At 39.7% G+C, this 14,647-nt stretch overlaps 1 pseudogene across 1 annotated transcript; it reads left to right on the forward strand.

Annotated features, from left to right (window-relative positions):
• The first annotated feature begins 2,211 nt into the window (after positions 1 to 2,211).
• LOC147692015 (transmembrane protein 272-like) lies at positions 2,212 to 13,510 on the forward strand (annotated as a pseudogene). Its single transcript, XR_015299985.1, has 5 exons — positions 2,212 to 2,244; positions 2,686 to 2,731; positions 5,567 to 5,629; positions 8,228 to 8,407; positions 13,041 to 13,510. The product of XR_015299985.1 is annotated as a transmembrane protein 272-like (transcript).
• Positions 13,511 to 14,647: the final 1,137 nt, after the last annotated feature.

Below are 14,647 nucleotides of genomic sequence, written 5' to 3' on the forward strand. Positions count from 1 at the left end.
CGTGGCTTTCCTGTTTAACATTCCTAATTCAGTATCCCGCATGTTTCATTGTTTCCTTGCAGGTGATAAATATTCATGAGCTTTCGTGTGGGGTGTGTGCCGTTAATTACATATTGGGCAATGTGGCAGCGGTGCTATAAAACCTCTTTCGAGGCACACACATTTACCAGCACTGAAAGAGCCCGGCACCTTCTCTGCCAACAATCCTCAGGAAGGTAAGTGCTTGGTTGTACCCTCTTGGTCTGCGGAGGGTAGGGTTGCTGACATGTTGGGATTTGAAGCTGCTGTAAGATGGCGACTGTTTTTAGTTTTCAACAAACTACATTTGGAATGTGTACTATTGTTGTGTTGAAAATCTGATGAGACGATAATTGCGTGCTTAATTTCTATTTCCAAAGAGTAGAATTTTCCTGAGAGTGTGAGTAAAACGCCCTTTCTCTTATTGATCTGTAATATAAATGGAAGCACGTGCTATTTAAATGTGTTTTGAGGATATTCCTGTGAATTTTTATTCCAAGATTTTGTAAACCCGGTGAAGGCAGTTCATATCAATCTCTCGGGTAGGATTAGTTCAGAGTTAGAAGTAGTGTGTCTAGAAAAGTGACCAGTGAACTATATACTCGGTGTCCCTAAAGATATGCAGTGGAATCTAAGGAAATCGGCAGGTTCTCAGTCTAACCCAGTGTCTCAAACCTAAAGCAGAAGTCTATAAGACAATTCTTTCCCACGGTTTAAGGTGGTTTGTATCTAATTGAGTCAGTCATTTCATTTCATTTTGGTACTTTATTTCGGTCAGAGACCATAAAAGTAACAATTCATCAGTGCAAGTACAAATACATCATACCATAAAAGGATAAATAAAATTCAGGATGTGTTACATACTCAGTAATAGCACTAGATTGAAAAAAACAATAAAACCAATCAGTACAATGTTATACTTTGATATCTATAGAGTAAAAACTATTTATTTAAGATGGATGAATTGCATACTCAAAAATAGTACCAGTTAAGTAAAACAATAAAACCGTACTATACATTAAAGTACATTTGAGTCTGACCAGTCAGAGGCCTAGGTACTGCCTACCAAGGGTCCGCCAGGTTCGTTGAAGTAGTGACAGAGAGGATTCTGCTCTGGTTGGGCCAAATTTTCTCGAGATAATTGCCTACAGAGAAACTTTAACAGAGGACGCATCTACTCTACAGATCCTCCAGGCTATCTTATACTGGCGGGCTACTAGATAGCGACGTAGGGGAGCTAACCAGCTTTTCCACTGTTTGTAGTAAGAAAAATAAGGATGAGATGACAGACATAAACATGGGTAGATGGAAAGAAAGAGGAAAGAGCTGGTGGTCAGAGGAAGGTTTCAAGCGTGGAAGTAAATGTCGAAAGATATAATGAAGAAGAAGTGAAAAGTAGGATGGAAGGGTGAACGACTGGATGCATGGAAGCATGAAAGATTGGGTACATGGAAGGGGACAAGGATAGATGGAAGAATGAAACGATCAAAATATGAAAGGATGAATGGCGGGAAGGATGAAGAATGGGCAGATGGGAGAGATTGTAAGGATCGATAAGAAAGGAAGGAAGGATTGATGGAAGGATGAATGGATGGGTGATTGGATTAATATATACATGGGGAAAGCATGAATTTATGAGTTGATGGAAGGAGGATGAGAAGGTAAACAAAATTCTCCTAGGGGCAGGTTTGCTCACTTGGCATGCTGGGTGTGATCAGAGTTATGGTTAAAGAGGAGGTAGTTTCATGTTCTAGTTCCTCGCTGGAACCTACCTCCACATATTTTGGTAGTTGATATTTTTTGCTACAACATTCTTGTAGCCTGATATTTCTTTGGTCGATATTCTGACATACAAGTGAAAGGAAAAGTGAGCAAGAAAGGTAAAGCAAGCTAATGAGTGAAAGAAAGAGGCAGAATGCAGCATAAAACAGGGAAAGAAGCACTGACTACAAAAAAAAAAGGAGTTCAAGGGAGCCAGGAGCGGGATGGCAAGGGAGACCAATAGAAAGAAAGAGTGGAGCTGAGCTAAACAAAAAATGTCAAACAAAGCTGTGCATTTGGCATTATCAAACTAATTAATCCTAACTTTTCTGTAGGTCGGCCAACAAGAAAAACGGTCACTCATTGGCTCATAAGGACATCCTAGGTGTGCCGTGGAACTGAGTCCGAAGAAAGCCGACAAACAACAGAGTCATGGCCCAAGACAGAGTGCATCAGGACTGCCAGGTAAATAGACAGGTGTAAAAAACGTAGAAACATCAAAAAGTATCAATATGGAATCAATAAGGGCTTCTAGTATACTTGAAAGAGAAGATTGGAAGTGTGGTTCTCCATCACATCCACAACATTCTTTCTTGGCTGAGCAAGGGCAGATGTGATGCTCACAAATGCCAATATTAAACCCAAAGAGGACCTATGGTACAGCATGAGCACACACACATATCTCAGTTGCAAATTCATCTCGTTCTTTACTGTTATTTTTAATTAGCGTTTGTATAGCGCACCATTATTGAGGCTTCATAGCGCATTTCAGTAGTGACTCTTCATGGTTAAAGGCAGCATGAATGCACGCCTATCACAGCTCCCTGCTAGCACAAAGCAGACCCAAAGCTTAAATGCCAAGCTTGATCTCAGTTCTAATGCAGTCACTGTCTTATGTTTGCACAGGATACATCAGTCAAGAGTTGCTGTTGCTGTGCCGCTCAGTGTTTCAGTGAGTATTTGGTTAATTTACTGCATTTCAATTAACTAAGGTTATCATTTCATTTTGGGACTTTCTTGGTGTTGGACATTTCTTGGTGTTTGATGGTCGAGTTCCTCTGGAAATGGAAATCCTTCTATTCAGAAAAATAAGTTTCTCACAAATGTACATTAATTCGTTCCACCTTTACGCCTATTCACTGCTGAGCTTTTCCATGAATGGATCACTGATGGAGTCTCCAGCCTCATCTCCATTCATGCCATGACATACCATGCGGCACAAACATCTTCACAGATGACCGGCCATTGCAGTCTCCAGGTCCCTGTGCTTTTGGGGACATGGAGCCGTATTACACAGAGTGCCTCAGGGGTGCAAAGGGCATGTGTGCCAGCTTGGTGCACCCCAGGACACTTTGGTATTACAGAGGGGGCATCAGATGCTTCTGCGGCCCATTCTGTATTACAGAGAGCTCTGGCGCACATTGAACACCAGCGCTATCCTCAGAGGGCGTTTCCTCATGTGCACGGAGCCGTGAATCCATACAAACGAGGGAATCACTTTGCCTCCGCGCCCTATTTTGGACGTAGACTAGAGGCAAACATGACTATAGGAGGCACCTGCTAAAGGCAGCCTTCTAGAGGGGAGAAAGGGGGTCCCATGGTCCTCACAGACATCCCCTTGTAGTCACTCACTGCACCCACCTGCAAGGGGATCTCTCACCCCTCTTGAAAGGGCAAGTGAGTGCCACCTGCACAGCGAAACACTGAGCGGCTTTGAAGCAGCTGTGCTTTATTTCTTTTGGATGCGCTGCCCTCAGGTTAGCACTGGTTCACGGCTGCCCTGGGGGCGGAGCATCCATGGAAATACTGTGCAATATCCCTGTTTGGGCACGGCGCCTGTACTTAAAGGTGCACCATTGCACAAAGAGGGAAAGCCACCATATTTGTTATACAGCCCCAGATGTACTATGGGTTGAATTGCAAGGCAGTTGGTGTTTGTACACACCGAACGCCTTGTTACCGTACCTTCCTTTTCCACTGTAATAGATATATTACTCTTGAGCACAAAATCAACATTAGGTAGGATTTGCAGAATCCTGTCCTATTAACATCAATGGGGCAGGTTTCTGTCTGTGAATGGTGCAGAATGGTAGGGATGGGGGGACTGCAAGAGACAGCGGACCTCATCTTGTCCCGGCCTTTGCATTCTTAACCAACATTTTATTTTATCCTTCTACTTCCTGCGCTTTGAAAGAACAGGCGCAGCAATCAAAAAATAGAATACGCATTTGGCAAATGCCTTGCTGGGTGCCTGCAGCAGTACCTTGGAACTCTGGCGGCTCCTCATTCCCAATATCCCACATTTGCAAAGTGGAATGTGTCCCTCAGACACTACTTCTTCTGTGTGAATGGATACCACTGCTTTGGGTGTTAGTATTCAATCAATGATTTACAACAGTTATTTGTTGAGGCTGGGGCCTGGAAAGAAGGGTGTTTTCGCTGGTTAGCTAGATTTTATGATACAAAACGTTTTGGAATTAATACATAATGGGGTTGGGAGCCACAGAAGAGCCCTGAAGATAGGGATGATGTGGTCACACTGAGGTAGGTGGTTGTTTGGAGCATTGGCTTCTTGGGATGATGGTGGAGTCCATTATGGGCCGGATGTACAAACATTGGAAATAGTGATTTCCTAATTGCGATTTCTTTCAAATTGCAATTATGAAATTACTATTCCTAAGGTGTGAAGTTTCAATTAGCGACACCTAATGGGCCGTAAATTGTCCTACCTCATAAATATTAATGAGATTAGTCTCAGTTTGCGACCCATTAGGAATGATAGCTATCACAGGGATGGTTTCCTGCTAGGGTCCGCAGACCCCCTTGTCTGTGATTGCTTTTGATTAAAGCAACACTTTTTACTTTGATATGCAGCCGTTTAACTTTATGAAAAATGGGATGTTTCAAAAGAAAAAAATGAAACGCTTAAAATTCATTAAGAGTAGGCAGTCCGGGACCACTGCCTACTCTCAAAAAAATATTTGTGTTACGTTCTCAAAGGGAAAGTGGTCCCATAGTATCCATTCCCATTTAGAATGGGTTACTACCAACTTTGAATTGGTGGTACAATATTTATGTTTTGTGAACAAAATTTGGTCCCAAAGCATTATTACATACCACTGTGAATCGCTGTTTGGAAGGGAAGCCCTATACACCCCCCTTCCAAATACTGATTCGCAAACCAATCTTGCGATTCAGTAACAACTTTGAAGAGAGATCTAGGGTTTCCATATAAATAATCTAAAAACGAAAGGCACATATTGAGTTGGATACCTTGACTTCCCTTGAGAGGGCAGAAAGGTAATGGAACCTAGAGTGAAACGCGTGCAAGAAAAAAGATTTTACATGAGTTCTTAACTTAAGAAGTAGAGTAACAGTATGGTATGAACTTATTTTGCAATTGTAAATTATAATTCACTGCTGAAAATTGGAAAGAGCAACAACTATGAAGAAAAAAATGCTTTTGAAATGAACTAAAAAGAAAAATCACTTGCTGTGTGACTTGAAACATGTTTTGTCTAGAATTACAAGAAGTAAAGGGCTGATAATTATAAGACATGAAGAGATGAGAATTATAGAAATAAGTGGCGCCCGGATGGCCTTTAAATCAGCTCTGTTATTGATGCTAACCTGTTGTTGGCGAGAAGGTGAGGTGCTTAGAGACTGAAAGTTTAATTTGAAAGTTGTTTTTTTCTTTATTTAACTTTTCTAAATAGCTTCTACTTTTAGTATCACAGATGAGTAGAAGTAGGCATTTCAGAGATTGATATGTTTTCTTCTTTTTCAGAATGGCTTCTTGGTCTAATGTCACTTGTTTGGATAGCACTGAGCATCGCTGAGATTGTCATTGGTAAGATCAAATGATCTCATTGCCTCCTTGTACTCTTTCGTCTCCCCTCCACCCTGACATATGCATACCTTTTTCTATCCTCTTTTCATCCCTTTTTCCAGTTCACCTCATGAGATTAGGAGATACCACCCCTTGAAAGATTATTTTATGCTGAATGGATACATACTTATAACCTGTTGGCTAGTAATGCCTTATTTGGTGTACGACATGTGATTTGGGCTCTGGCTCATTAACTAGGAAATGGTCGATCTTTGTCCATCTCTTTTAAGAAAGATTTTATTACAACTCGAGACAAACTGTTGTGACACTTTGGTTTGTGGTAGATCATTAAGTCCATGCTACACCCCACCAAGGGGTTATCTCTAGCGACTGGCCCACCCCAAACTCTCCACCAACTAGGGCATTCTTAATTTCTCCCTACAAAGGAGATATCTCTGGACTGTTGGCCATTTGCTATGTTTTGAAACTCATAAAATACATGTAAAGTAGTCTCTGTTGGCAACAGGCCCAAACAACATCTCTGGATAGTTCTTTTTTAAATACCTCTTTTAGCCAAAACCCCAATGAGACTCGCCCTTCAGCACTTTTTTTCTTTTGGAAGAACAGAACTGCAAGCACCAAAATACACTGAGACAAATGTATGAGGACTTAAATGTTTCCCCATAGCCTAAAGAGAGCTGTCATAGTGAATTAATTGAGTGTCTCTTAAAAATAGTTCTCACCTCCGCGACTGTATTCCAAAGGCAAGGGGTTGAGGGAACCTCTGCCAATATTCAGGATGTGACTCACCTCAGCTCTTGAAAGTATTGCAGGTAACTCATCGGAAGGGAATCACGTTGGTTTCTGTGTTTAGATTCAACCAACCTAGGCATAAACTCCACAATTTTCATAGGATAGGATTTTATTGACATTCTTGCTATGACTCTGCTGATAACCATGAGCTCTTTCGTGTCACATTTTTGTGAGAGCTCTGAGGTGTGACGGCAGGTGTTATATAATGCCTCACAACTTATAATTGAGCCAGTAATGTGAGTCATGGATTGTCATGTGATCCCAAAATGATCCGATGAGTTATAAGAAAAACCTTTAAAAACAATCAAAATAATAGATTGAAAGAGTTAGCTAGAACATGAAACTGAGCAGTTGGAAGAGAGAGTGAGAATGTGAGTGAGAGGAGAGAGTGAGAGACAGGGAGAGAAAGAAAGGGAAAGAGAGGGTCCAATAGAAATGATTGATTGGAAGAGGGCTAGAATGTGAGCAAAAGAAAAAAGCAAAGGTGGGGATGAGGATTGGAGAAAGGGAGGAGAAAAGAATGAGAAAAAGAAGGTGACAAGGCACAGGTGGTCTAAAAGGAAAACCAGAGTCAAGTCAGAAGGTGTCTTAAATCATATGTTTTAAGCCAAACTGTTTTAGGCCCCCATTTCAAGTTCATTGCTAAGTTCTGATCCTGTGTAAACTAAGTGATGGGGATCCTGTGTATGTTTTAAACATACCCTCACAGTTTTCCCTAATGGAATAAATTAAGGAAAATGCCTTTAGAAATACCAAATTATGTGGAATTTTGTCTTCATACAAAACAGTGCTGAATGGAATGCTTGAATTACTATCAGGCACTGGTAATCACTCAGGCTGAATCCCAATCCTTCGTTATTTTGCACACAATGCCGACTCAGTTCATACCCAGCTATATGCAAATCAACCTTGGCCCTGCTCCAATAGGAACAGTCCAGCCCGAAATGCCAAGCCCGGTCCCCCCTGAACGGAAACACAAGCAAACCAGAATTCGTTTTGCTACTATAATATTTTGCGATGTTACGTCTCCGTTGCAAGGTGAAAACTATGAAGAGGAGGCATTTACCTTAACTATCCGTGGATAATGATATTACCAAGTGTGGTAAATGCCTTAACTGACCTAACTTGCAAGGATATCCATAGTCTTTCATCAACAAACCACACAACTGCAAATCCCAGCATGGTTTTCTCCAGGAATGTGCTTATTGTCTAGGAGGACTGCGGCCATACTATCTGCATTATATACATTTTATTAGAACATTGCAATGTTGGGAGCTCCATTGAAAACAATGGAGTGCTCTGGGCTTATGATGGCTGGTATAAGCCTGGAGCACCAACATTCCAATGTTTCTTTGTTTACAGCTCTGGCTGTGAACAAAGGCTTCAGGAAGCCTGAGGGGATTCCAATCCCCTCACACTCCCAAAAGACTTTGTTTTTTTTGTTAGAACATTCTGCCCTCTAGTGGCAGAATTTTCTAATAGCCTTATAGCCCTTCGTAGCTGGGATATACCGGCTATTAAAGTCCCTCTCCCTTGTTAAAGGCCCTTGCCTTCGGCTCGGGCCTTTAAAGCTGGAGAGGGCCTTTAATATAGGGTGTAGCCCTCTAAGGCGGGCTATAAGGCTATAATAAGACTTGTACCTTCTATCAGGTGAGTCTGGAGTATCTGGCAATGTGTTATTTCCTGGTAAAAGATCAAACTAAATAAAAGCCACCCTACTGAAGATTTCTTTGGCAATTTTTAATTGCTCTGTAATGCAACACCTTATGTAGTTATTTTACTGATCTGTTGTTTTCATACTCACAGGTTCTGTTTATCTGCAACAATGCCCAGCGCAACGCTTCATCCCTATCTACCTCATCGTCAATGGCGTCACTGTCATTGTCATGTCCCTCCTCTCTATTGTGGCTGGACTGAGGCCACATAAGCTCGTCTATGCCATCCTTGCACTGTTGAGCCTCTTTTGGTTTGCTTGGCTTATCGCAGGTAATAACTTTACTTATGTTGTACAGTTCTAGGGAAGGTTATTATTAAACGATTGGAAGCTATCAATCACAAGATTACTAATGAAATTAGCAGTCCATTTGCATGATAATTTATAAACACAAAGTGCCATCCATAAGATGGTGGATGATGAAATGGCTTTAACATGAGAGCGCACAGCACAACAAGTAATTTACAAGATAGTGCATGAGCATGAAGAGATGGGTATATTGATTATCATGATGAATATACTAACAGATAAAGTGACCTGATAGGCTCCTGTTTGTGAATGGCTAGTTGTGCTATTTATTACCATCACAACATAAAATACCCACCAGGATTAAAATGTTTGGGCAAGGTAAGAAAAGTGATACATTCTATATCTGAGTAAAACACTCAGATTCATTGTGTACTTTTTATTTAAGAGCACTTAAAGTGGTTGCTAAAATTGAGCTGGATGTAATTTTTTGAAGCATCGTTTAAAATATGATATATGTGTCCCAAGTCAAATTTCCCGTGGCATGTTGTTCCATAAATTGATTCCAAATGCCTGTATTTTCCTGCTTCCAGATCTCTTATTATTTGCATTTTATTGACGTTATTTACATAGGGTTTATGTAGACCCAGAGGGGATCACTGAAATATTATCGAGGGACAAAATATCGACTTGCAAAAATATCGTGGACAAAATATCGACAGTCAAAATATCGAGTTTGTATCTACAAACAGGTAAGTACAAAAATATTGAGTACAAAATATCGTTTACAATAATATAGTTGTAAAAAATATCGACTTTATTAAAAACAGTGTTAAATTAAATTAATATTAAATTTTAATTACTAAAATATACTTAAAAATACTTAAATTAACTTATAATAATTAAATAATAAATACAATTAATAAAAAAAATTTTTTTACAATCATATTTGTTAAAACATATATATATAGTAACATACTATAATTAAATAAGATACTATTATATTACCGTACGATACCAGAAGTGTAAAAAATACTATTCCCACTCCAAAGAATGCAAGCGTAGGGAAAGCATTGGATAGCGTAGGGGTTAAAATTACTATTCCCACTCCAGTGGGTGCAACAGTAGGGAAAGCGTTGGATAGCGTAGGGGTTAAAATTACTATTCCAACTCCAGTGGGTGCAACAGTAGGGAAAGCGTTGGATAGCGTAGGGGTTAAAATTACTATTCCAACTCCAGTGGGTGCAACAGTAGGGAAAGTGTTGGATAGCGTAGGGGTTAAAATTACTATTCCCACTCCAGTGGGTGCAACAGTAGGGAAAGCGTTGGATAGCGTAGGGGTTAAAATTACTATTCCAACTCCAGTGGGTGCAACAGTAGGGAAAGCGTTGGATAGCGTAGGGGTTAAAATTACTGTTCCAACTCCAGTGGGTGCAACAGTAGGGAAAGCGTTGGATAGCGTATGGGTTAAAATTACTATTCCCACTCCAGTGGGTGCAACAGTAGGGAAAGCGTTGGATAGCGTAGGGGTTAAAATTACTATTCCAACTCCAGTGGGTGCAACAGTAGGGAAAGCGTTGGATAGCGTAGGGGTTAAAATTACTATTCCAACTCCAGTGGGTGCAACAGTAGGGAAAGCGTTGGATAGCGTAGGGGTTAAAATTACTATTCCCACTCCAGTGGGTGCAACAGTAGGGAAAGCGTTGGAGAGCATAGGGGTTAAAATTACTATTCCAACTCCAGTGGGTGCAACAGTAGGCAAAGCGTTGGATAGCATAGGGGTTAAAATTACTATTCCCACTCCAGTGGGTGCAACAGTAGGGAAAGTGTTGGATAGCGTAGGGGTTAAAATTACTATTCCCACTCCAGTGGGTGCAACAGTAGGGAAAGCGTTGGAAAGCGTAGTTGTAATAATTAAATTTGTAAAAATCACATATTAACAAATTAATCAATTAATATAAAATTATTAACAATTACTATTTAATTAACACATATAAATAATTATCAATTATTTACTAATTACTATCAATAAATATATTAACATATTTAATTATTATTAATTAAATTACTTCCCACCCTATTCCCCTATAATCCCACAACCCGCTACTGCATTAAATTAGTAAAATGTACATATTTAACAATTAATCAATTATTATTAATTAATTTGCAATTACTATTAAATTAATTAACACATATAAATACATTTTTTTAATTAATTTCAATTAATTATTTTACATATTTAATTAATTATAATTAAATTACTTCCCACCCTATTCCCCTATAAACCCACAACCCGCTACAGAATTACATTACGCAATTATTATAAAAACAAAATTCATTTAATAAAATTATTTATAACATTAATACACACTTTTCACACATATTATTACATAAAAATACACTATAAAATATTATATATTATTAAAAATTCGATATTTTTGCTATCTATATTTTATACAGTCGATATTACTTCACTTACCTTAAAAACGATATTTTTGTAGTCGATATTCTGTCCAGTCGATATTTTGTCCAGCCTATATTTAAAAGTCGATATTATGTCCAGTCGATATTTTGGAGTCAATATTTTGTCTGTGCACCCCCAGAGGTTATCGCAGTGCTTTACACGGGCAGACATTTTGTACAGACAGATGCAGCTTTAAAAAAAGGTCTGGTTAACTTATAAATTGGGTGTGGGCAGGTAAAATCCATAGAAGAAAAATCTTTGAGATCTGCATTGATTGATAGGAGGTGCTGTGGGTTGACCAGGAGAGGACTTTGGGTAGCGAGAGAAGTAAATGGAGAAGGTGAAGAGTTTCAGTTCTTTTGTGGGCAGTGGAGTTTGGCACCTGTCTGTTTCTCGAATCTTGGCACCCTCATTCAGTTATTATTCAATGGTCTATAAAGGGAGACAGGTACATATTTATTTACGCCTTGACTGGAATGGAGGAACTCAGCATCAATCACAACTCAAACATAAGCACAAAACGTGTAGTTCCTCCGCAGGCCCTGGCGGTGAGCGAGTCAGAGTTTGCGCAAGGGGCTGAATTCCGAGTTGTATGGAGTTTACAGCACTCACTAATTACCAGGGGCAATATAGTCCACACCGTTCATAAAATTTTGACAAGCCAGATTTAACAGTTGAAAAGTACATTATTTATCATGAGATGCAGATTGTGGCGTGTTAAGCCAACGTGATCTACTGGGCTAGAGTGAGTTTGTTTTCTCAAAACAATTGGACCAGGTCTCTCCCATACTGGCCGAAGCTTCCAGGCCGCTTTTCCAGCACAGAGATGAAAATTCTATTCAAAGTGGTAAACTGGAGTTTACCATCAGTTGTAGGCCGAGCTCTACGATAAAGGGAAAAACGATCTATCCTACTCAAAAAGTATTTCAAACAGAGCTTTACCTTACTCACCACTGATAAAAAGCCATTTTAACATACAAAATAACCTTAAAGTTTCGAACTTTTATCAGTAGGGTCAGAGATTGCCCCAGTGAGTGAAAACACCTGAAGAAGGACTTAGGAGAGATTTTCTTTAATCTGTGACACATCTCACTTAGTACTGCTAAGGTGCAACCAGTTTTACTGTAGCAACCCCATGACTGCTTCCTGGGATTTCCTGATTGCGAATAATTTCTTTGCCAAAAAGGTTACGCCATCTAAATGCATCCTGATGCTTTCTGTTATTTCCATGGTAAATATTTAAAGTGAAATGTTGCACGTATATTTTGTGATATTTAATGTATATGGGCCAGATGTAGGTAAAATCCAATTTGCAAATTCTTAATAGCGAATTTTACCGATTCGCTATTAAGGACTCTCAAAATTGAATATAGGTAGGAATCGCTAAAATATATGGGAATCCTTAATATTCCTTAATAACGAATCACAAATTGAGATTCGCTAATAAGGAATACCTACTCATTCATTCCTATGAGCTTGGAGAAATATAGGAATGAATGGGAAGATATTCTCCATTTGCGATTCGCTATTAGTGAATCCAGATAGCAGGTGTTATTTTAAGGGTGCCAGGGTGTCAAAAGGACACCCTGTTGCACCCCTGAAATGTGCATGTTTGCACATGTGGCGCACATACATACCCTAAAGGCATGAATGTGTGCCACAGGGCACTTTAAAAAAAGCAAAAAAGTGCTAATTTCTACTAATTACTACTAACTTGAAGTAGGTGGTAATTAGCGATTCCTTAAGGCTAAAGTGCACTTTCTTTTGTACTACTTACATTGCATTTAAGGAATCACAATTTTCCGATTCTTTAAATGCAAGAGCTCGCTATTTGGCCACCTACATCTGACCCTTAGTCCTCAATTCCCCCCCTCATGCGTTAGAGGTCTTTGGTGAAATAGTTTCATGTAAATCGAATATACTGTATCTTCAAGCTTATATCATATAACTGTTTAATTGAAAGATTCATAGTATAATCATTGGTATCAATGTACCTTCTGGATATTACATCTTATGCCAGGAAAATAGATTTATACACATAAGTAGAGTTTTAAGTGACACATGGTGGCTATTGCCCTCATGGGTATTGTGGAAATGTGGGTTAGTCAAAATGCAGGATTATTTTAAAGATGGGTCGGCAAGGATCGGAGATCAGTGTTGGGGATATGATAAATGTCTGTTTTTTCACCCAACAGGGAGCGTCTGGACTTTCCCGCTGTACCCCAACTACACGAACTGCAACAGAACCGTTTACCTATTTACGTTCTCCATCTTGATCATCCAGTGGATCGTCCTGGCACTGTCCCTCCCCGCGATCATCGTCAAACTTTTCTCCTCTTTCCTCGCTTGTTCTTCTTGTTCCTCTTGATGTCTTTGTTCTCAGTGCTCCGCTTGTGTTTCCTGTGTTACTAAATGATGAACCTAAGGCCCCAAAATCCTTACATTTTATTAGAAAACTTACATTTCCATGGACTATTTGCACAACATTGGCTCAAGAAAGAAATTGTTTATTTTGTAAATTCACAATTGCTAAATGATGATTTTTGTTGCACTGACAATTACGGACCACCTTTCCTTCTGACTGACACATCACCTAGACACCAGGATGATGGCCAAACCCTATTATTATTAGGCACATTGTGTAACAATAAGCACCACATGATGACCAAAGGTTTAGTAAATCCTGATTTTGCACAAAAGCAGGATACATGTAGGGGTCAAAGGTAAAGCATGGCTCTGAGAGAGTGTCGCTGACAAGTGCGTATAGCTCCAACAGAAAACATGGCATGAACTCAGCCGCGGCCCGTGCAGGTAAGAGTGCTGGGGCCAGGTGGGGGAGGAGGGGTATTTCGACAGATGAAAACAAGGGAAAATTAATTATTTATTTCATTTTCCCTCGTGGTCACCTGTTGAATCCCACCCAACCCAGCCCCACCGCCCCACCATACATACCTGCATGGTCTGGGGCTGCATGAACTGTTTTTCCACTTCTTAATTTACCTGTGTTTGAACATCCTAGAGACACAGAGCTAATAGATTTACTGGGTTTGCTGTTGTTCCATTTAGAGGGTATGTATTCCAGCAATTCGTACTGCATTCTTTCTATTGAAGGAGGATTAATACTCATTTATATAAGTTTGCTCCCTGTCACAAAAAAAGTAACAGTTGCGATTCAAGATATTTTACTGACTACAAAGTCAGTAAACTCTTCACCAAGATTTGTACAGGAAATAATTTTTTCTAGAGTAGTTTTGTTAATTGTCAGTACGGCACATAACAATGAGCATAAGTTGGTGCACCAGAGAACTACCATGATAAATATTAAAAGATTACGGCTCACAACAAGGGTTTTTTTCAGATCATTATGATGATCCTAGACTGCCAACATTTCAGTAAATTGAAGAAAATGGTGCCACACTGTTGAAATAGTGTAAAATGGAAGTGTTTGTTGGAAAGAGACGAAGGCTGAGGTTTACTAGGGCTTTATACCTGTGCAAGCATCCACAAAGTGGCGCATGCTATTTACTATTCAGAGCAAAAAGTATGTTCCAATGGAAAGGTGAATGTTACAGATCACACAAACTGTGGCTTGAAGGTGGCATTACTAGGCTGGATCAATGCAAGCATGCACAGGTTCTAATGCCAAGCAGGCGCTATGAAGCTCAAGACCAGGCTTTGTCTAGTAGAAGAAGGCTCAAGCAAGGTAACATTAGTTTTTTTTTCTTCAAAAAATCATTCCATTCCATATGGAATGCAGTGCACAACACATATCCCATGCACTGGAGCCTTCCGAGTTTGTTTA

The sequence above is a fragment of the Lissotriton vulgaris genome, chromosome 9 (assembly GCF_964263255.1).
Source record: "Lissotriton vulgaris chromosome 9, aLisVul1.2, whole genome shotgun sequence".
In the NCBI taxonomy this organism is placed as follows: domain Eukaryota; kingdom Metazoa; phylum Chordata; class Amphibia; order Caudata; family Salamandridae; genus Lissotriton; species Lissotriton vulgaris.